The sequence below is a fragment of the Amblyomma americanum genome, chromosome 5 (assembly GCF_052857255.1).
Source record: "Amblyomma americanum isolate KBUSLIRL-KWMA chromosome 5, ASM5285725v1, whole genome shotgun sequence".
Lineage (NCBI taxonomy): Eukaryota > Metazoa > Arthropoda > Arachnida > Ixodida > Ixodidae > Amblyomma > Amblyomma americanum.
In genome coordinates this window covers 196,259,289-196,279,810 of record NC_135501.1, presented here as the reverse complement: position 1 = coordinate 196,279,810, position 20,522 = coordinate 196,259,289, and the positions used below count along the sequence as shown (strand labels likewise).

Genomic DNA, 20,522 nt, shown 5'->3' with positions numbered 1-20,522 from the left:
CTCCCGAAACTATGCCTCGAACCCTCAGAAACAAGTTTTTTTATGCAGTTTAGACACTCTGTTGGCAATCTATAAATTTATGGCCGTACACTTTTAGTCGGCTTTTATCTATAGACACTCTATAGAATATTAATAGACAAAAGGCAATCTGTGTAGGAAGGCAACAAGACGTCTATTGAAGCCTAAAATCTCATCTTTCTTTCGGACACGCCTTGAGGAGGAAAGCATGAAGCATTCTCCTTTGTTCTGAACGTCCAAGGCAGTGAGAGCGGCTGGCGCTGTTTTTATTTATTTATTTATTTATTTATTTATTTATTTATTTATTTATTTATTTATTTATTTATTTATTTATTTATTTGTCAGAACAAAGCACGGGCAGTCTACAGAATGAATAACCAAGTTTCGCGGGTTTCCCCAGTATCTGTTGTTATAACAAAATAATATGATCTATGCGCAAAATTCTTTATAGCAGAAATGGTTTTCCCATTTGCAAGCGTTGGTACCGCGATGAATAAATCTTTACTGAGGTGGCTCAGTGGTTAGGGCGCTCGACTACTGATCCGGAGTTCCCGGGTTCGAACCCGACCGCGGCGGCTGCGTTTTTATGGAGGAAAAACGCTAAGGCGCCCGTGTGCTGTGCGATGTCAGTGCACGTTAAAGATCCCCAGGTGGTCGAAATTATTCCGGAGACCTCCACTACGGCACCTATTCTTCCTTTCTTCTTTCAGTCCCTCCTTTATCCCTTCCCTTACGGCGCGGTTCAGGTGTCCAACGATATATGAGACAGATACTGCGCCTTTTCCTTTCCCCCCAAAACCAATTATTATTATTATTATTATAACAATCTGTATACGTGACCAGAGCTGTCACAAAATCTGAATTGCACAATTCTTGCGAAAGCCGTGGAGTATACTAAAGGCAGGATGGACTGAACACGACGCACGCTTTGACTCTGCGTGAGTTAAAGTTTATTAAACCGGCCCAAGTACACGAGCGAATCATGCATACCGCAGGACAACGCTTCCTGAGAGGGCTGGTAATTTTTTTTTTGATGGTGCAGAATTCAAATTGCTACGTCGTCATCTCCTATTTAGCAATACGCCATGCATTCCGTATGTATAAGCACAACAGCTCATTAACTTTCGAAGACCGATGTGGCATCTTTTAACGAACACTATATTCGACAGGGCAGGCCTCAGTCTTTACAAAAATTTCTTTAGACAGTCTATAGACAGTCCACTGATTTCTGTCTATGAAGTCTATAGACTATCTATAGACAAACCCTAAAGAACAGTCTATAGGCAATACAAATCCAATAGACAGTCTATAGACAATCTACATATTTATGGCCATACACATTTAGTAGCCTTTTGCTTATAGACAGTCAATAGACTACGAATAGACAAAGAAATACCTATAGGAAGGAAATAGTTTATAAGAAGTCTATAGACTGTCTATAGACCATTTTTGTAAGGGAGCAATGATGATACGTCATGCCCATCTACGCATTCAAAATATTCAGAGTACCTCCGTCGTTCTCTAAAAGAGCCTCCTAAGGTGGTAAACAGCTCGCGGCCATTACTCAGTAGCATTTCCTCTGAAGCACTAGGCCTATCTATCTGGGAAACGGTGCCACAGGACTGTGCTTCTTTTGACACCCATAACCACAGCGGGGTGGCCAATTACGTGGCCCTTTTCACTCCTTCGAGCGTCAAAGGGGCCCTCCTAATTGGGGCGCAGTGGGGGCCCCGCTAGGAGGGCATAGGTGGCGCCACCCACCACCCCACGCTTACAATACATATGCGCGTATGGAGAGAGCGATCACCGAGGCCAATTTCCTCGCAGAACGCGAGCGCGTGCGGATGCAGGAACTGCGGTCGGCTGCGCCAAGATGCCGACAACCCCGCGCGCGCACGACTGGGGTAAACGCCGTGGAGCCGGGACTTCCATATATGCGAAACCCCAGCGGGGTATCTGCTTACGTGCTATACGGCCAGGCTATATGCTGCGGTCGGGACCTGGGCACCGCTATACCTGGAACCTCCCACGTGCGCGGCGAACGGCAGGAGGCGGGGGAAGTGAGTGAGAGAGGGGGCAGGCTCGCCCGTAATTTTCTCTTCGTCATAAGAGCGATTACAGTTAGGCCGCGTCCGCAGGGGCGAAGTGGTTCGGAGACGACGAGCAAGATATAAAGAACGGAAACAAAGCGCAGTAAGCCTAAAAAGAGGGAAAGAGAGGGAAGGAAAAGGAACGGTGGCTGATGGTCGCACGTGCGCCGCATTCACGGTGGCCCTCTGCGAAGGATGCAGTAGACGGCCAGCGAGGGTACCTCAGGTTGGGGCCCTTCGGCGCACAAAAGGGTCGGTCGGCGCGACTCCTTCCCGGAAACCGTTCGGTCGGTCAGCCCCGCCGCGGGCTTCTGGACACTAGCCCGTGAGCGTACGCGCTTGAAATGGGAGCGAGGGCGGCGAGCGTTCCCGGCCGTCCTGATGCCGCACAAAGGGTGGGGGGGACAACAGCCCTCAGGTAACGAGTCTGCATCTCCCCTCCCTACCTCTCCTTCCAGTGACCCTGGTGAATTGGTGAGCAAGACTGTTTGCAAGTAGCGGGGAGGAGGCGTATACGGGGCGAGATATGATGAGCGGGAAAGCGCAGCTCCACTTTGTTGCAGCACTCGGGGTGTCTATTGCGGACGGGAAGTGGCAGACAGCGGAAGTGCTCCCGTTGATGAGGGCAGACACTGAAGGGCGAGCGCAATCTTTGTCATCGCGTTTTCTTTCGTTTTTCACTGTTCTGTTCTCGCTAATAGGACGGCGTGTGTATGAATTGAGGTTGAGGGCAGACCGAGATATGTAGTGGTCACGGAATATGTGAGTGCTGTGAAGTAGCGGTGGGGAGAGTGTGTATCCAGTGTCCTGAGACTGGCCGGGGAAAAAAAGGAGCCAGATCTGTGCATGTTTCATATGTCGCTTCTTCCGTTACTAGTTCTGTAGCGCTCGATTTTCTCTCGCTTCAAGTTGAGCCCGCTTTAAAGTCTGCTAAAGACGTGTAAGCTTGCTCCTTCCACGCGCATACGTCATTAAAAATCTCTTCTGCCGAAGAAAGCAACTCTGAACCTGGAGAGTCTTAGGCAGTAGAACAATCTTTCGCTGCTTCTGAAATAAGAATGCGAAAAATACGGAAGAAAAAATACAGACCCATCATTTCATCTCCAAAGCGCATCAGAAATGAATGCCGCTTCAAATCTACCTCCCCCCAGAATAGCACCGTTCCTTTTCATCCTAGAATTCCCCTAGCTGTTCCCGCCACTCAGCACGGTTTTCGTGAGACGATGTACAACTTTTTTTTTTTTTTTTCATCACACGGCGGCGGCGGACACTTGTTCCGTGCAAACATTCCCGGGCCGGACGTCGTCTGACTGCCATAGCGTTCGTCCGTCCGGATGTGATATCCGTGCTTTTGTCGGCTCGCTCCGTTTGCGCGGCCTCCACCACAATCAGCCGGAGATTTTCTTTTCTTCCATTTTCGTCACGCAAATCGCCCTCCCCCGCTAATGTGGTCCTCGCCGAGTCGCGAGCGTCCGGTTGCGCCCCCCCCCCCCCCCCTTCCCCGAGGTAGCCGCGTTTCTCAGGCTCGCTTCCGCCTCTGATTTTCGGCGCGGAACTCGATCTGGATTACATTGTGGCGGAAGAGAGGGTCATACATACACCGTTCGCGAATGCTAACTCCGCGATGACGTCACGAAATAATCCGAGAAGCTAGCCTGTAACTCTGAGGAGCCAAAGTTATGGAAAGCAGAGCATGCAACTTTTAAAAAAAAAATAGACTTACAAACTACGCGCTCTGCCTTTTAGGGGAGAAGAAGCGGCAGTGATAGCTATACTGCACCAGTTCCTCTCTCTTCACAGAACCGCCCACTCCCAGCCATTTCGGATGGGGCCACCCAGGTCGGGACCACATGGTCTGAGGGCACATGGGTCGATGCAACATAGACTGAGCCCACATGGGTAGGGGCTCACTTAGACTAAGTCAGCGTGGATCGGGATCACGTGGACTGAGTCCACATGAGTCGGGGCACACATAAAGTGAGCCCAATGGGTTAGGGCCCACATGAATCGAGCCCACGAGTGTCACGTGAACTGAGCCCACATGGGTCGAGGCGCACACGCACTGAGCCCACTGAGTTGGGGCCACGTAGGCCGAGTTCACATGGGCTTTACCGACGTGGATCATATAGCGCAAACGGCACATTCCCGAGAGCGCGCACTACATTTAGCGCACACTGCCCACACCGTCCAGCTCATTTGGATCGCACTATACATAACCAGCTGGTAAACGCGAGAGTCTAAGGTGATAGCAAACTACGCCGGCAAGAATAATGATACATTTAACTTCCGGAAAAAATCCCTTGCACTGCTGACGTCTTAAAACGTCAGTCTGATCGCAAGATGTCGGCGTCACAGTGCCGTGCCTAAAACCCTGATACCCCGAAGTTCGAGATTATGATGGCCGGATTATGATGGCGACCAATGGGTTCTCGTACTGAACCCACCCAGTTTTTATGCTCTGAATAAATGTTTTTCCTCCTCCTCCTCCTCGAGATCGGAGACAAGGAATAGCAGAGAAAGAGACAGTGTCAACAAGCCAGCGATGATCATAAGGCGATAAAGTGAGTTGTGAAGTGTGACAAATAGTGAAGTCCGAGCAGTTAGACACTGCTCGCTGCCGCACGTAAAAATTTCGTTGCATGCAACACATGTGGTTCGTTGGCGGGCTAAATGACGTCATTCACGTTAGGTACATGGTACATGTCGTTACAAGCTGCAAAGTGGCGAACCAACCCACAAAAGCAGAAATTTCGTGTGACTTTCTATACGATGCATCGACCTTGGTTGCTGAAATGTTCGGTATTTTCTTGCAAATCATTAAAGTCAACAGCGGTAAAACTGACCAATGACCAAAAAAAAAAAAGTGCGATGCCGCCTTTACCTCGCGCACAATGCAAACAATCAACATCCAACGTTTTGTGAGCCGCCGCGGTGGCTGAGTGGTTATGGCGCTCGGCTGCTGGCCCGAAAGACGTGGGTTCGATCCCTGCTGCGGCGGTTGAATTTCGATGGAGGCAAAATTCTAGAGGCCCGTGTGCTGTGCGATGTCAGAAAACGTGTAAGAACCCCAAGTGGTCGAAATTTCTGGAGCCCTTCACTACGGCGTCTCTCATAGCCTGAGTCGCTTTGGGACGTTAAACCCCGATAAACCAAACCAACCTTTTGTGCGCATGAAGTTCTTTGAACATTTCAAGCTACTCTGCAATCTGTGCACTTCTAACAGAGAGAGGTTTTAACTTCAGGTTCTTACGGCGCAGACAAGAGGCCTAAGGAAAGGTGATAGGCCACGGCGATGATAAGCCGCCAAACTGCATGCGCACTTAACGGTGCACAGTTAGAGATATCATCACCAGTACCGCTGACCCAGGGCATAAGATATGCGCGACAAGATCTCATCACCTCTGCCATTAACGGGCATCCGACTGCACCGGACAGCAAGCGGCAACTGTTTTCGAGCGCATATTGTTGAGGGCACGTGTATTCCCAGAGACGCTCTCTCAGTGCTTGCGAGGTCCCTGGCTAAGCCAACAACCTTTTCACGCGTTGAAGCATTTCGTAGTAAAACTCGTCCGTTAACTACAAGTCTCATCGCTATGCTCCGTGCTAAACGGCAAGCTCGGACTCACTCAGCGATGGTAAGGGCTTACGTGTGGGCCGATTGATGGCACACTCAAAGAATGCTGACTGTGCGGCGAAGAAGCCTCTCTTTACCGTTAGGGATAGCCGAGATCCTCACTTTTGTCGTGGGGTCACAGTAGCCTCGGTCACGGTGGCGTACAATCCGCAAGGCACTAAGAACTTCAGTTCTCGCTGGTTCAGGGTATAGATCCAGACATTCTTCTTCGCTACCAGCGAATCTTGAATATCTCACGCGTGATGACGTTCACACACTCGCCGCAGATCCTACGCAACACAAGCTGACACAGCACAAGAAAGACAGGTGAGCACACAGGCGGAGCAGGTGGGTGGACACGACGGCGGATTGTTGCAGAAGCGCGAGCTTCAGGGAGCAGAAAGGCAAGGAGGTTCTGGGTCCCAGGGCAGGGCTGGCCTGGCCTGTTAGGCCCTGCCGAGGAAACCGCCGTCTCAATCACGAGGTGCTGACGATGAGCAGCAAAGACAAGAGGAGCAGGGAGGGGGTGGACTGAAAGGGGGGGGGGGGGTTCTTATCTCTCCGTCCTGCCGATACAGCAGCAGGCAACGGTCCCCCCAACCACAGCAGCAGGTCGTCGTCGAAGACACACGGCAGGAGGAGGCAGCCGAAGCAGCAGCAAAGTAAAGTGATATGGGAGCTCACAAAGCAATCGAGAAGCCTAAGAATGTCCGCGCAGAGCCAGGAGGCTCGTCGTCTATCGTCTCCCTTTGTTCTAGGCGCGACTCGCCTTGAGACAATGGGCCGACGACGCCAGCCTCGCGTACGCAGTGTCTCCACGGTGGCGGCCACGACGGGGGGAAGAAATCGGTGCAAGATATACACTGCCGCTGAGATCGCCTTTCTCGACGCGTCGAGGAGAGATAATGCGAAGTGCTCGATCGCCAAGCAGCTTTATATGTCTCGGTGAGGAACTGCAGTGTCGGGTCGTCTATCCGGTTACGTGGAGAACGACTGCTTAGCTTACATTAGATTACCTTACATTATGGGCGAGCTAGCTATAGCTCTGCATCGTGTTCACGTCAGCAGAGTCTTCTAGAATTTACGAGCCGCCTCGGTGGCTCAGTGGTTATGGCGTTCGGCTGCTGGCCCAAAAGACGCGGGTTCGATCCCGGCCGCGGCGATCCAATTTCGATGGAGGCGAAATTCTAGAGGCCCGTGTACTGTGCGATGTCCGTGCACGTTGAAGAACCCCTGGTGGTCGAAATGTCCGGAGCCCTCCACTACGGCGTCCCTCATAGCCTGAGTCGCTTTGGGACGTTAAATCCCCATAAACGAAACCAATCTTCCGGAATTTCCGGTGTCTTGGACAGCCAGCGTGATCTTATTCGTGAACAAGAGGGTGCGGATAGAAAGACCCAACACACTGCTGTCTAAGGGCCAAACAGTCCTGAAATCACTACGGCTGCTGCCTGCGGCAGAAAAGTCAAAAGGTCGACAGACGAGAACCTGCAGTTGACGTCATCTCTAACTGCATGCATGTAGGAGGCGCCAAAGCAAATACCTTTCAAAGAAGCGAGAACAAATATCAGTGCGCACACCTGAAGAAACGTATCTGTTGCCGGGAAGTCAGAGATGTCGAAAGTCCACTGCATATCTTTTGGTGTTAGGTTCGTATCTGAGCAGAATACGCAGAAAAGAATGTAGTAGCGTGGCTACATCTGGATGAAGGTGATGAAGCTGGCGAAGCTGAAGGAAAAGAATATGTGAGTATAGTTGCGGCTTGACGTCGAACCATCACAAGAAGTTATAGCGTACAGGAAAGACTAGGATGAGTTGTGTAGATAAGAGAAAACACCAAACTTCTCGATATTTGTTTCAACGAGATAAAATACGCCATTATCTGGATTGGTTTACAATGACGCTTTCACTTTTCAAATTATCATCAGTGGGATTGTACCCTTTTAATCTGAATTAAGCACCTTCATAGAGACATCGTGCCGGCGAATGTACGTGTGTATGGCTGAGAGAAAGTGGTGCCCTGTTTCCGGAATTGTTGCTGTTTTCGAGCAAACGCGTGTTAGTTTCCAGGTTCCTGGAACGGCAACAACACGTGCGAAGGTAGAAGCTTGGACGGCAGCCTTATCGCGCGAACACAGGTTATCGCTAATCCTTGTCTGGGTGCTGATAAGGCACAAAAGACGACGTGTCAGAAAGGCAGAGACAAAGGCTACCGATTTGCCTCGCCTTCGACGATATTGTTTAGACATTGCGGTTTTCCTGGCTGCTGCTGTTATCTTTGCGAATAACGAAGGCGACGGTAAAAGTTTGAGGTTACCTGTAAATAACTATATCTTTTTATGTTTTCCTGTTTCCTTTCAGACTTCAACATTTAGTTATCCTCCTCCCCAAAACTAGTTTTTATAGTTTTTATTTCATTGTATCTGCACTCTATTCCATACCAAATTCCACCACTTGTTGAGAAATATGTTAACAACATTATGTGCTTCACTAAAAAAATACTTCCTCCATTCTAATATTTCGGGTCCTTCAAATCATATAAAGCCCCAGTCCAGGATCTAATGAATGATAGGGAGAAGGCTTGCTTAGGAGTTTGTATACAATTCTCACGCCGATGACATTGCACTTCTGACCCCTATCAACCTTTCACCTTCCATAACCACCGGACCACGACTCAGGTTTAACCTCAATTTTCCGCTGTTATTATCTTCTTCCTTATCTCTTTCCCTATCTTCTTTAACTGCGGTGTCGATGTCTTAAGTGCTGATACCGGGATGATTGCTTCTTTGGAAGGCAATCTTCCCATTGTTGATCTACATGGGGCTTGGAGTCCCGAAGCAGCCCACCATGGCTATGACAAACTCCGCAGAGGAGGGATTTTTTTTTTTTTTGCAATCCAACGTTTCCAAAATGCGGTAGCAGCGGTCGAGATTCGATCCCAGAACCTTGAGCTCAGTAGCTGAACGTCACAGCCACCCCGCCGCATCTTTCCATCTTGTCACCAGTTAAAACGACAACTGCAACAACACATCTTTTGTAAAACAGCGCGAACAACGTCGGACAAGAACAAGAGGGGCACGGGACTATGCAGCAACACAGCCTGACGACAGTTGCTACGTCTTTCGCCTGCGCCAAAGCCGTCTTCTGTCTATTCCTATATGCATTGTGCACGTTATTTCCGAGTCCTTAGCACTGCGGATACATCGCCCTCGCATAAAACGAAACACGGTCGTTGCTTGAAAATACCAACGATATAGAACCGTTGCACACACAAAGGACCAGGGGGGGGGGGGGGGGGGCACCTACTGCGAAAAGAGCGAGCTGCAAGCGAACGTCGCAAGAAGGCGAACCCCCGCATGCGGGACACCCCCTCCCCCCTCGCTTCTTTTCTTCCTCAAAAGCGTGCAGCGCGCACAAAGCTTGAGTTGCCGTTATTTAATACTAAACCGACTTCACGAGGTTCCAGCCTTGCGAGACCGGCCATACCACAGTGACACAGCTGGTCACTGCAGATAACAATGCGATCGCCCAAAGTCAATCCTATGAACGTTCTTTGCAAATTTATTTGCTAAAGGCTTTAAGAATTCGGCCATAGATCAGTTCGTGCCCGGTGTTACTCTTCGAGCTAAACAGCAGGCGCGGCGCGCTACAGGAATACCCCTTACAAAAATGGTTTATAGACAGTCTATAGACTTCTTATAGACTCTATTACCTTCCTGTAAATATTTCTTTTTGTCTATCCATAGTCAATGGACTGTCTATAGACAGAAGTCTGCTGAAAGTGTATGGCGATAAATTTATAGATTGTCTATAGACTGTCTATAGGACTTGTATTGCCTATAGACTGCTCTCTAGGGTGTGAATATTGACTTTATAGGCATAAGTCTACGGACAGTCTATAGACTGGTTAAAAAATTTTTTGTGAGGGACCAGTGATTAAGGATTACTCAGAGAAGAGCTTAGGTAGAGCAGTATCGGTGCGCTACTGAAATACATTGACGCTGTACAAACTGAACTGTCCTGACTGTTGGTCCGACTGAAGTTAGCAAAGGGCTGCACGCAACTAGTGGGACCGAGTGTGTTTTCTGTACGCGGCGCGAACACGTTCTCTGGCCGTTGCTCCGCGGAGGTTAAGAAGTCGTCGTCATCATTGGCCCCTCGAGCGGGGTCCGGGGCAGGTGTTGGCAGCCAGCCGTGTACGTCACCCCCCCCCCCCCCCCCCCGTCTCCCTCTCAAGCCGGCAGCCTCCGTCCGTTCGCCCTTCCTTGAGGCGGCGGACCGAAGAAGCAGCGCGGCAAGGCGACCAGGTGCCTCCGGTCGAAATAAGGGGGGGGGGGGGGTCAAGGGAAAGGGGCTCCTGAAATACCGACTGCGCTCCTGTGGCTTCGAGATAAGACACGCGCTCACACGTCGAGGACATTTCGGACGGTGGCATTCCGCGGTCCAAGCGAAAAGTATGTCATCGGCCTTGTATACTTACAAACCCGTCGGAGTGTCTGTTAGTAAACACAGACGCGTGGAGACATCGAATTGAATTTGCTGGCCGCGAAAAGGCCAGCCGAATAAACGCCTGTGCTGTTGCACTTACTCTATTAATGCAGAAATGCGTGCCTGGGTTTGCGTGCTATATTTTTTTGCACTCACTTTCGACGTCTGCATGTCACAGAACTTATTGACTACAAGACAGGTCTGAGATTACCTGTTTAAAAATAGAGGGCCTATGCCATTAAATGCATGCAATGTGTGCGTGGTTACATATAGCTTATATTGGATACATTGTTCAGCAGGCTGGAGGATAGGTTATTCGGTGTTATCCAGGTATAGCTTGGAAGGTTATAGGAATACGTGGCAGACATCGAGGAAGATAGTCTTGATAAATTACACTGGCTCCTATGAAGAAACGGTGGGAATACATTTCTTCAGCAGTCAGGCCCCAAGCATTTAGCGAGTTAATTTGAATTTTTTAAAATTTAATTTAAATTTACTTACGTTGGTAGTGAGTGGTATGCCACGCAATTATGTAAACGAGGAAAAAAACCATCCATTCCATGATTTTTATCCTCGGTCACTGATATTCTTCAGCAGTGCCACCTTTTTATCCCTCGTCATTACATTCACTACAAGCAACAATACCCCCTTTAGAGATTATGGTGTGCGTAAAAGATAACCGAATGAAGAGTAGCTGCGATAATACGAAGTGCTACACGCCTGTTGAGAATAGCGGCAATATTTGCCTTTTTTCCGGAGCCCGGCCTTTGTGCGAGACAGTGGACATTGGGTTCTGTCTTTCTTACCTCCTGTGCAAGAAATCGTCCTTTGCTCGGGAGGGAGACTGCGCTGTAGATAACCCAGGCGATGTAATCGAACGCGCTAATCTACGGCGGGAATTCTGGCCTCTCTGCCCCAAGTGCGTAGCGAGTAAGACGTATCAGAAGGGGACAGCTCGCCAAATGCTTCGGCATTAAGCAGCGATGCAACAACGTGTGACGTCGTTGGAGAGATATCACACAATGCGCAATAAGCCAAGCCGCATTGTGGAAGGCGCGGCGGAAGATTTTTCGACTACCTCGAGTCGTTTAACGGGCAGAAAAATCCAGCGCGTGGGTGCTTTCTGCGTCTGTGTGCTATCGAATTGCGTTCGCTGTGGCAGGGTGTCGAACCTGCGACCTCCGTGCTCGGAAACAAGATGCTTTTGCTTGCTGAGTGATGTTGTGCCTGGGCCAGCGACTTCAACGTGACGTATGGCCAAAAGTGAGGGATCTGCAGTAAACAGTCTCTTGCACAGCGGATCCACCCCAGCCTACGTTTCGTGAGTTAATGGCTGTCTGCGCGATCTCGACCAGAAAGAGAAAGTGAGCAGTGAGCGCTGGCCGTACAAGGTGGTCCCGGAGTCATGGCTTGGCCGTAACTCCGGGGCTGTCTTCCCAGCGGCGAAAAGAACGCGACCGCCCTTATAAAATTGTTCTATAGGTATTTCCTTTTGTCTATTCACAGTCTATCGACTGTCTATAGACAACTGTATACTAAAAGTGTATGGTCATAAGTCTGCAGACCGTCCGTAGACTGTCAATATGATTCGTCTATAGGCAGTCTATAAATTTATAGACAAAAGTCTAGGAACAGTCTATAGACTGCCTAAAAAATTTTTGTGAGAGTGGCGCCGCGGCCAGTTGCCAGAAGGTCGGATGCCAACTCCGAAGAGCAGCCGCTTGTTCGGCTCGTAAACAAACCCGCGCCAAGCTGCCCATCGACCCTGGGTGGTCAGGAGGCATGGGGACATTTTGCTTTTTTATACAGACCACTACCATGTGTATCAGCTCTCTCTCTTCTCCACAAACTAACGTTCTGTACAAAAAGCTATTCCGTCTTTTTGAATCTCCGTTACCTCGGGCACGGCACCAAGCCAGAGGCGCGATTGTCGCAAACTAAGTTCCAGCAGGTACCACCTTTTTATATTGCTGGACCGCAAAACACGACAGCTCAAATTCAAATGCTTGCTACAGGTCAACGGATAAACATATGGTCGCCTTTTGAATGGAACATTAGGCTTCTGCATGTTGATTTTTGAAGAGCCATTTCTATTCCTTCATCTTAACCCTTTCCCTTTCTCTTCTGCGCGTACTTAGTTCACAGAGAGTGCTGAACTGACCGGAATGTGGAGGAGGCCATTACAGAAATATTGTCTCCTGATTTATTCGGTTTAAAAACACCACTCCAGAGGGAGTAAGTGGTGTGTGTGCGTGCGTTGACGAAGGTTGTGGGGTGGGGTTAGAGAAATGACATTTAATGAGGCAGCAGCGGACGCCACTGGCCTATGAATTAGAATGGTCGGCGAAACTTGTCTTGAGCGTGCTCGAGTAAAGGCGAAAGCCAAATCAGTACGCAAAGAGCGCAAATCCGCGGAACCGAGGACCCTATATAATGAGCTTCGCCACAACGCGCATGTTTCATTCCTCGGAGCGCAATCGCCAGCACGCCCTTCCTGCAATTACATCTATCCCTTTCGATCTGAAAGCACGCGAGAAAGAAAGAAAGAAAGAAATAAAGAAGGAAAGAAATAAAGAAAGAAAGAGAGAAAGAAAGAAAGAGCAAATGGTCCAGCGTGTTTCGGGCTGCGACACGGCCATCGCGGCGAGAATTGGGCCCGTCCGTTGACGCGAGAGCGGCGGAAGCTGCAGCTGCCCCCAGCGTCGAAGCCGAAGCCAAGAAGAAGCCGGACGTGTCTTGGCGCAACGGCCTCGGAGGCCAAGATACTCGTTACGCGAAGCAGGTTGCGGACAGGTGAGGCGACGCAGCCGCCTTGTCCTCAGCACCTGCGTTGTTCCGCCCTCTCCGGCGATGGCGGTGACGATGACGAGGTCACCTAGCCCGCCGACGCGGCACGCGCCGCGAGGTTAGACTCGGGTGCGCTGCCCACGAAGCAAAAACAATTCTCCTCGTAGTTTTTTTTCGGAACAGAATGGACCGATGAAAAACAATCCACACATGGGACACCGCAGAGTGTGCCCAATGTGGATGGATGTTCGTGAAAGTGTCCTTCTGGGTTTTAGCTTTTGCACAGGTAATCGGTCCAACATTAGAACTGGAACGGTTTTCTCTGATCCTTTGTTGGACCGGCCTTTGCCAACATATTTCCAATGTGGGGCCAATTAGCTGTTCTGCTTGGGAGGATATATTCTTAAGTGGGTGCTCATTTTTGTCACTGTTGTTTTTTCTGTCGTCAACGAAAATCCGGCTCTCGTAAATTAGTTTTATTTCTTACAGCTATCTATAAACTCAGGTACAACTTCTGATTCATGTTAACCGTGTCCGCTGAAACTTAACTAGGGATATGTATTTAAAGGATATTTGGTCTGAAGTAAAACTGAGGCCAGACAAACTTCCGCATTCAACAAACAGTATATAACATCAGTGCCAAAGGGCCAGGCTGAGAGTGGTGGTTGACTGGGGTAATACTTCGACTCTCAGCCTCGTATAAAACGTTTAAATCGAGCAATTGCGAGTAAAACAAATAACAATAAACGAAAAAGAAGAAAAAAAAGGAAAATAACTTCGACGATCAAGCAGCCCTCTTCGCCCGAGGTTCTGACTTATTCGCTTTCTTATGTGTTTGAAATTGTGTTTGTGTACTTGCCGTGGAAGACAAAAACTTGCCGATGCTGCACACCTGACGTGGTGAGCTTGACTCCTCCAGCTCTAAATCCACACCGCGAGAGATAAATTCATTTAGGAGTCGCCCGGTCCCGAGCTAACTTCGCCAGGTCGATCTGTGTAACAGCGTGCGAATCGCGTATCCGCTTCTGCCGCGACGAGTCTCCATCGAGCGTGGGAGACGACGCAAAAGGAGCGGAAACCCCGGGGCCGACAAAAGCCATCGCGGCGTCACGGGCGCCCGAGTCGCTGGCGCAGCCGACAGGATGGGAGGCCCGCGCGTCGCCCTTCCTGTTCATTCATTCCCTCACGCTCGGGCCGCGGCGGTGGTCGCCAACTTGGAACAACTTCCGAGCAAACAGCAGGGGTAGGGCACGCTCGTGGAACAGACCACCGTATTCCTCCTATCACTGCGCAGCCACCGCCCTGCCTGAACGGTACACGGTAATTCTCTCCTTGAGTGGTGTGTGGACAGAGATGCGGCAGCCTCGCGAGCAAGCAGGTCAAGACAGGGACGCAACGATGGAAGCGCGGGAAATTTCTTACACTTTCGCATAAAAGCAGGGTCAATCAAGAGAAAGAAATGGGCTTGGGCAGGACATGCAATGCGAAGGCAGGATAATCGCTGGTCCTTAAGGGTAACGGAGTGGATTCCAAGAGAAGGCAAACGTAGCAGGGGACGGCAGAAGGTTAGGTGGGCATATGAGATTAGGAAGTTTGCAGACATAGGGTGGCCGCAGCTGGCAAAGGACGGGGTTAATTGGAGAGACATGGGAGAGGCCTTTGCCCTGCAGTGGGTGTAGTCAGGCTGATGATTCAGAGAGAGAGAGAGAGAGAGAAAACTTTACAGGATGTTTACGTAGTGTGTACAAGTTAGTGCGTCATATTCACGTTTAGTGGGGATGGTGAAGAAAGAATGTGACTAAATAATGCGTTCCGGAGTTCACATTCATGTGACCAATTAGTCAGGAGGCCGTTCTCGGGGGGGGGGGGGGGGGGAGAGTTAGGTCTGGCAATAATATCTGACGCTGTATAGCAGTAAAAAAGAGGCTGGGAACACCACCGCGCAGAAAAGAACCGCCACAACTTTTATCTTTCGCGTTTCGTCTGCGCTTGATCGCTGATACGGATGTCGTTATTTTTACCAGAGGAGATTTTCTGAAACAAGAGTTCATTGTTAAGGCCACATTGCTGGACAAACTAAAAACACTTCGCTGCCTTTGTTCGTAGTTAAAACTTCGTGCCTCCGATAACGTCTGGTCGGCATTGTCTAATCGTCCCTTTTCTCGCACATCGTGCGAGTCTCCTACATGCATCACCTCGCTCCGAAGGAAGCCGGACGCTATGGTCTGTGCTTGCCGGCGTCATGAGTTGCGGCGTGTGCTTCTAGCACTACTTAAGTGTGTTTGTTCTAACGAATAGTCTAAGTCACGAACCAAAAGTAAGGGCTGTATTTGCATAAGGAAGCTTGGCTTCATGCCAAGGCCGCATTCCTCTCGTCATTTTGCCACTGCCGTGAGCTCAATCACGACACCGCAAGCCTGACATCAGGTTTTCGTTGGTGGCAGGGGTGCTGCAGTCATCTGACGTCAGTAAATTGATGGGGTTTTAGACCATGAAAAAAGAACGTTGTTTTATCTCCAATACAGACTGAAGATGTTCATAGGAATCCCTAAGTGTATAGCCATTGCAAGTGGTGATCTAGGGTGCCAAGCTCTGGATTAGGAGCAAATATTCTAAAAATACAAACGTTCGAGAAATCAGTACCGGTTTCCTTTGCAGCTGACACAACTAAAGTGAATGAAATTGCATTCATTCATTCCCTCTCTATGCTGTCTATCCGGTTAAAACGAGTCAGCACATTCGAGCTGACCAACCGGCCATCGCCATGACTACTCCGAGGTAAGCCCGCATGGCCGAATGTGTCGGTTGCTAATAACTGCAGACATGTGTAAGCCTCGCCTAACAGTGCCAAGTGATCGACTCGAACTACACCTGGTGATAATGAATAAGCCTTCATTACCATCACCGGTCGCCCATACCAGCATTCTTCTTCATGGACCCTGCTTCATGGACCGGTGTTCTGATAGGAGGACCTGGCCCCTACGAGGGAGGACACTGGACCTTCTTGGGCGAGGGAAGCTTGGTCCTGATAATAGTAGGAGGACACCAGAGGAAGAACACTGGCTGGGATATCTCCGAGTGTGTCCTCTCGTAGGTAGGACATTGGTCACCAGGACCTGGTAGTGCAAGTTTTGTCCCCTTGAGTTTGAGTTCTTCGTCTTGGCATGTCTAGCATCCGTGAAGTAGTCTAAATCGAGGTGCTTTTAAAGACCGGCAGAAGACTTCACGCCGCTTGCCTGGCTAACCTGAGGCGTTCCGGGTTCGAAGCACCTAATACACACCGCTAGAGAGGTGGCTTCAGGGTTTCCCTCGACCCACGTCTTGGCTGGCCGGAAGTAAAGGGGCGCGCTGGCCGACCCAGAGGAAGTACAGCGAGGGGGATGGGTGGGGGGGGGGGGGGGAGAGAGAGAAGGAGCTGCCCTTCCGCTTCAATCCGCGGTGCGGACATCGCGGGTGCACGGCTGGATGCGCTCACCGCAGCAGCCGCAAGCCCCGTCGCGGTCCGCGCTCCTGTGCCGACGACGGGACATCCGACGGAAGGACGCGCGAGCAGACGCCTGCACGGTCTGAATGCCACGCTGCCTCCGCGTACTCTTCTGTTCTCTTCTTTACGTGGTGGAAGGACAGTACCACCACCAACGCGATCCTCCGGGCCCAGATCCGGAGGGGGAAAGGAGACCCCCTCGCGAGAAAAAAAACAATGGGGGCGTCAAGGACCACGCAGGAAGACTCCCCCCCACCCTCTCCTCGCCTGCCCCGGGCATCGAGGAAGTCGGCCGCTCTCTCTCTCTCCCCCGGTTGCTTGCTTGACGTGTTCCGCGGAGCATTTGTCTCTTTTGCAGGCTCCCTCCGCAGTGGTAGTGGTGGTAATAGGGCGGCCTTCGGCCAATATCGCCCCTTCCCTTTCCTCCACGGGTGCTCTCGCAACGTGAACGACACTTGCCTCGAGGGCGTGACGAGGGAGCAGCGTCAGAGAAAAAGAGCGCGTCCGCATTCTTTTGTTTTGCTGACGCGAAGCGCTGTTGTGTTGTTGAACGTGTATGTACTACCTTGGCGGGGCGAGCTATGGCGGCCCCCATAACGGGAAGTTCTCAGCCGCGCGGGTGGGTGGCCGCTTCCTGTGGACGAGATGCCCCGCGAAAGATGCTTGGCGGGAGCTCCCTCTCCCTTTCTCCTCCATTTACTTACTTCATAGGCGGACGCACAATGCGGCCGGACGTCTTTCGGCGCTCCGCTAATGGGTCCGATCCGGGCGCCTGGCCGCGCGCCCTGTGTGTCGTCGGCATTTTGGGGCCGGAAAAGGGATGTAAGCTCCAGCGAGGAGACGCGTCAACCGAGATGTCGCTAACGAGGGCGCCAGATATCAAAAGCCGCGGTGCCGACGCTTAAGTGGATCGGGTGAGAGGAATGGGCGTTTTGAAGCGTTCGGCACAAGACAAAGGTGTTCCGCTGAACACTTTTTTTTTTATCTCCGCTGAAAAAAAAAAAAGGCTATCTGTGTGGCATGTCCCGTGAGGCGGTTTGGAAGCTTAGGGTTTCTTCGTTTCCTTTATCGCTATCTTCGTTTTATCTGCGTTCAGAGAATTCACATAAAGAATTCAGATCAAGAACCGATTTATTCAGCATGTTGTTCTTTCCCCACACTGTTCGAGTATGGAATGCTTTTAACTTCATTCCTTGTTAATGTTACTGACAATGAAAAGTTTCCGTCGTCATTGTCACTGTCCTTGCGATTGTTCCTTGTTTAGTACACCCCCCCCTCCCCTCTGTAATGCCACATGTGGCTCTGTGGGTAAATAAATGAACAAGTAAATATATAAAAACAAACATAAGTAAATAAATAAACAAATAAATACATACTATTCCGTATTGTTCCTATTCTTCTTACCAGTTGCCGTGGTTGGTATCTCGAGTACATGTCGGACCATTAGTTCGCATGACACCTTTTGTGAGACCATTTATGGCACCCTGAAGTACTTGCATCACCACCTCACTTATTTTGTCAGTTGCTGCATTTTGATTAAAAATCTGTAATCTTGAATGCGTATTCAGAGAAAAAGGTGAGCACGATATTTTGTACAGTGGGATTAATAGAATTACTTTGCTTCAACGCCCATGCTCGTTCCACTGAAGGGAAAGTAGTGCGGCACTAAAACTGTTTTGTTTTACAGACAAGAGCGAAACTCACAGAAACGTAGATTGGAAGAACTGGACAGTTAAGCGGCAAGATAATTTTTGCTTGTGAAATTTAATCGCTCACGAACGGAAGCAGTGCGAATCGCCAGTCAGCTGGAGGGTTTCACAATGTATACCCGGGTGCCCCATTAACCTGCTTATTAAAACAGCGATTGCGATAAGGTGCAGGCAATCAGTGGCACGCGGAACTGCGCGTGAGTCAAAAGTCGTGAATATTACGTCATATTGGGGATTTTCCCCGCGGTTCTTGAGTAACATACCTTTAGCAGAGTAGAAACACCGCTAAATTCTGCCACGCATTGGTTCTAAAGTTTCGTTCAAAAAGTTTTACAGAATGATATTAGAATTTCTCCTCAAACATTCCATTAGTTTAAGGGACACTGTTCTCAGTACTGTTCTTGGTACTGTTCTCGGTATTGTTCTCAGTATTTTTCTCCGCAAAAACTGATTCTCTGCCGCTTTGTGGGTATGTTGACGGTTTTCCGGTAGCCAAAGACGCATTTATTGCTGAGAAAATTGAACTTAAAAATCTTCCGGCAAGTCGGTTGGAATTCATGACGTGTTCACCAAAAAAAAAAAAAAACGTGACTACACCGTATTGAACGGTGAATGGCGGCGCAACGTATATAGCCTCTGTGATCCGTTTCCAAAAATCAGCATCGACGGACTCATATTTTACTTGCGGAATCAGTGATGGCGACAATTGCATATAACTTTTTTGTATTTTCTATCTTATAAAATCTCCGTTTAGGTGAAAGGGTCTTCGTGATTAGAACGCAGGCCCCGTTAACCCTGTCTGCACTGAAACTCGGAGCTAAGATATTCAGCTGCATTCGTCCAAGACGCCAGGCTCATCGATAGTTGCGCTATCACATAAAGAAGAAGACGCTCGTCTTATCTCGCGGCGAGGCTCCATCTTTGATCTCCACCGTCAGTGTATGGACGGCGGGGACCAAGAAGACGGTATCTGAAACCAGGTCGCCCACTGCGGTTCGCGCTTTGATTTTGTAGTGCTTTTGACGCGACCGTTCTCGATCGGGCGATCAAGGACTGCGTGGGACAGACCAATGGCTGTACTCGACGTGAAAAGGACACTGGCCAACGTTTTGACCAATAGTATCACCTCCCATTCGCTCGCCTCGGACTGTGGAACGCTTCTTGAGAGCGAGGCGTGCTCTCTGGAAGCAGGCGGCCTCAGAAACGCAGTGGCGACGAAGGCTTGCTCATTGCTGACTGTCCTGCGCGGTGCGGCGTTACAGCGATAGGCGCGTCCGCCGTGACGTCACCGACATTGCGCTCAAGTGCTCACTGCGAAGAGTCTCTCTGGAGCAGTCGCTGTCGCCTCAATGCAAGTAGCTCTGACCCGCAAGACGTGTATACAAGCACGGACTCTTGCCTTAGGACGGCACTAATTTGTACCGGCGGGTTAAAACTTCACAAGTAAACTATACATTTCCCGAGGCACAAAATAAGCGAAGAAAAAATGTGGTGTTTTTACACGTGAAAGCAACACCTTGGTTGCAACACAGAAGCTATATATTTAAGCGCACTGAGCACTAGCTTGGCCAGCTTTTGTTACTAGACGTGAACTTAAGTCTGAATACACGAGAGTTGTTATGCTTCGACTGCACCTAAGTGCGATCTTTGCAGTCGACGATGGAAACCAAAGCCTCGTGCTCCGCAGCTTCCAATTTGCTTAGTTTCTTAGCCAACAGGTAAAGTTCCTTCACGAGGAGAAGAGGTCGTTGGAAAGAACAAACTTGCGGAGGACACAATCGAAGGATGGACACAATCGAAGGGTTGTGTCCATCAAGTTTAATATTATAACTTCATCAAGTTTATTATGGTTGTCAGCCGCCGGTTCAACGGCTGCTGAACCCCAATACGTGGTTTCGATCCCGGCAGCAGCGGTCGCATTTCGATTGAGGAAAAATGTTAGAGACATGATTACTGCGCGACGTCAATGCACGTTAAAGAATCCCAGGAGGTCTAAACTATACGGAGCCCTCCACTACGGCGTCGCCATTGCCTGAGTCGCTTTGGGTCGTTAAAACCCACGAACCAAACCAAGCAATCTAATATTATTATCATGACGCCAGCCATGCTCAGCTAAGATCACGCAAGACTGTGCTCGAACAAGGGCAAGCAATCCGCTTTTCTTTAGATGGTTGTACCGGGCAAGTGAGTGATAGCGGTGGAGAGTGAAAGAGAGGCGGCCCGCCAGAACACATCGTTCGTTCCTTTACCGCTTCTTTAAGAGCACACTTGAGGGCGGTCTGTGAGAAGACGCGGAGAGAATGTCTCCGCCTCCGAGACCGTGCCAAGACAAA

General features: G+C 49.9%; 1 protein-coding gene across 4 annotated transcripts in view; it reads right to left on the bottom strand.

Moving 5' to 3' along the window:
• The window catches only part of pros (homeobox protein prospero), a 214,718-nt gene that overhangs the window by 67,256 nt on the left and 126,940 nt on the right, over positions 1-20,522 (bottom strand). The window contains exon 1 of one of the 4 annotated variants that reach the window (XM_077666290.1): positions 5,845-5,981. The exons of the other annotated variants lie outside the window; for them this stretch is intronic. The gene's annotated coding sequence lies outside the window, so the exon portion shown is untranslated. Of the gene's footprint in view, positions 1-5,844; positions 5,982-20,522 lie in introns of those variants that run through there. 4 annotated transcript variants of the gene reach the window in all.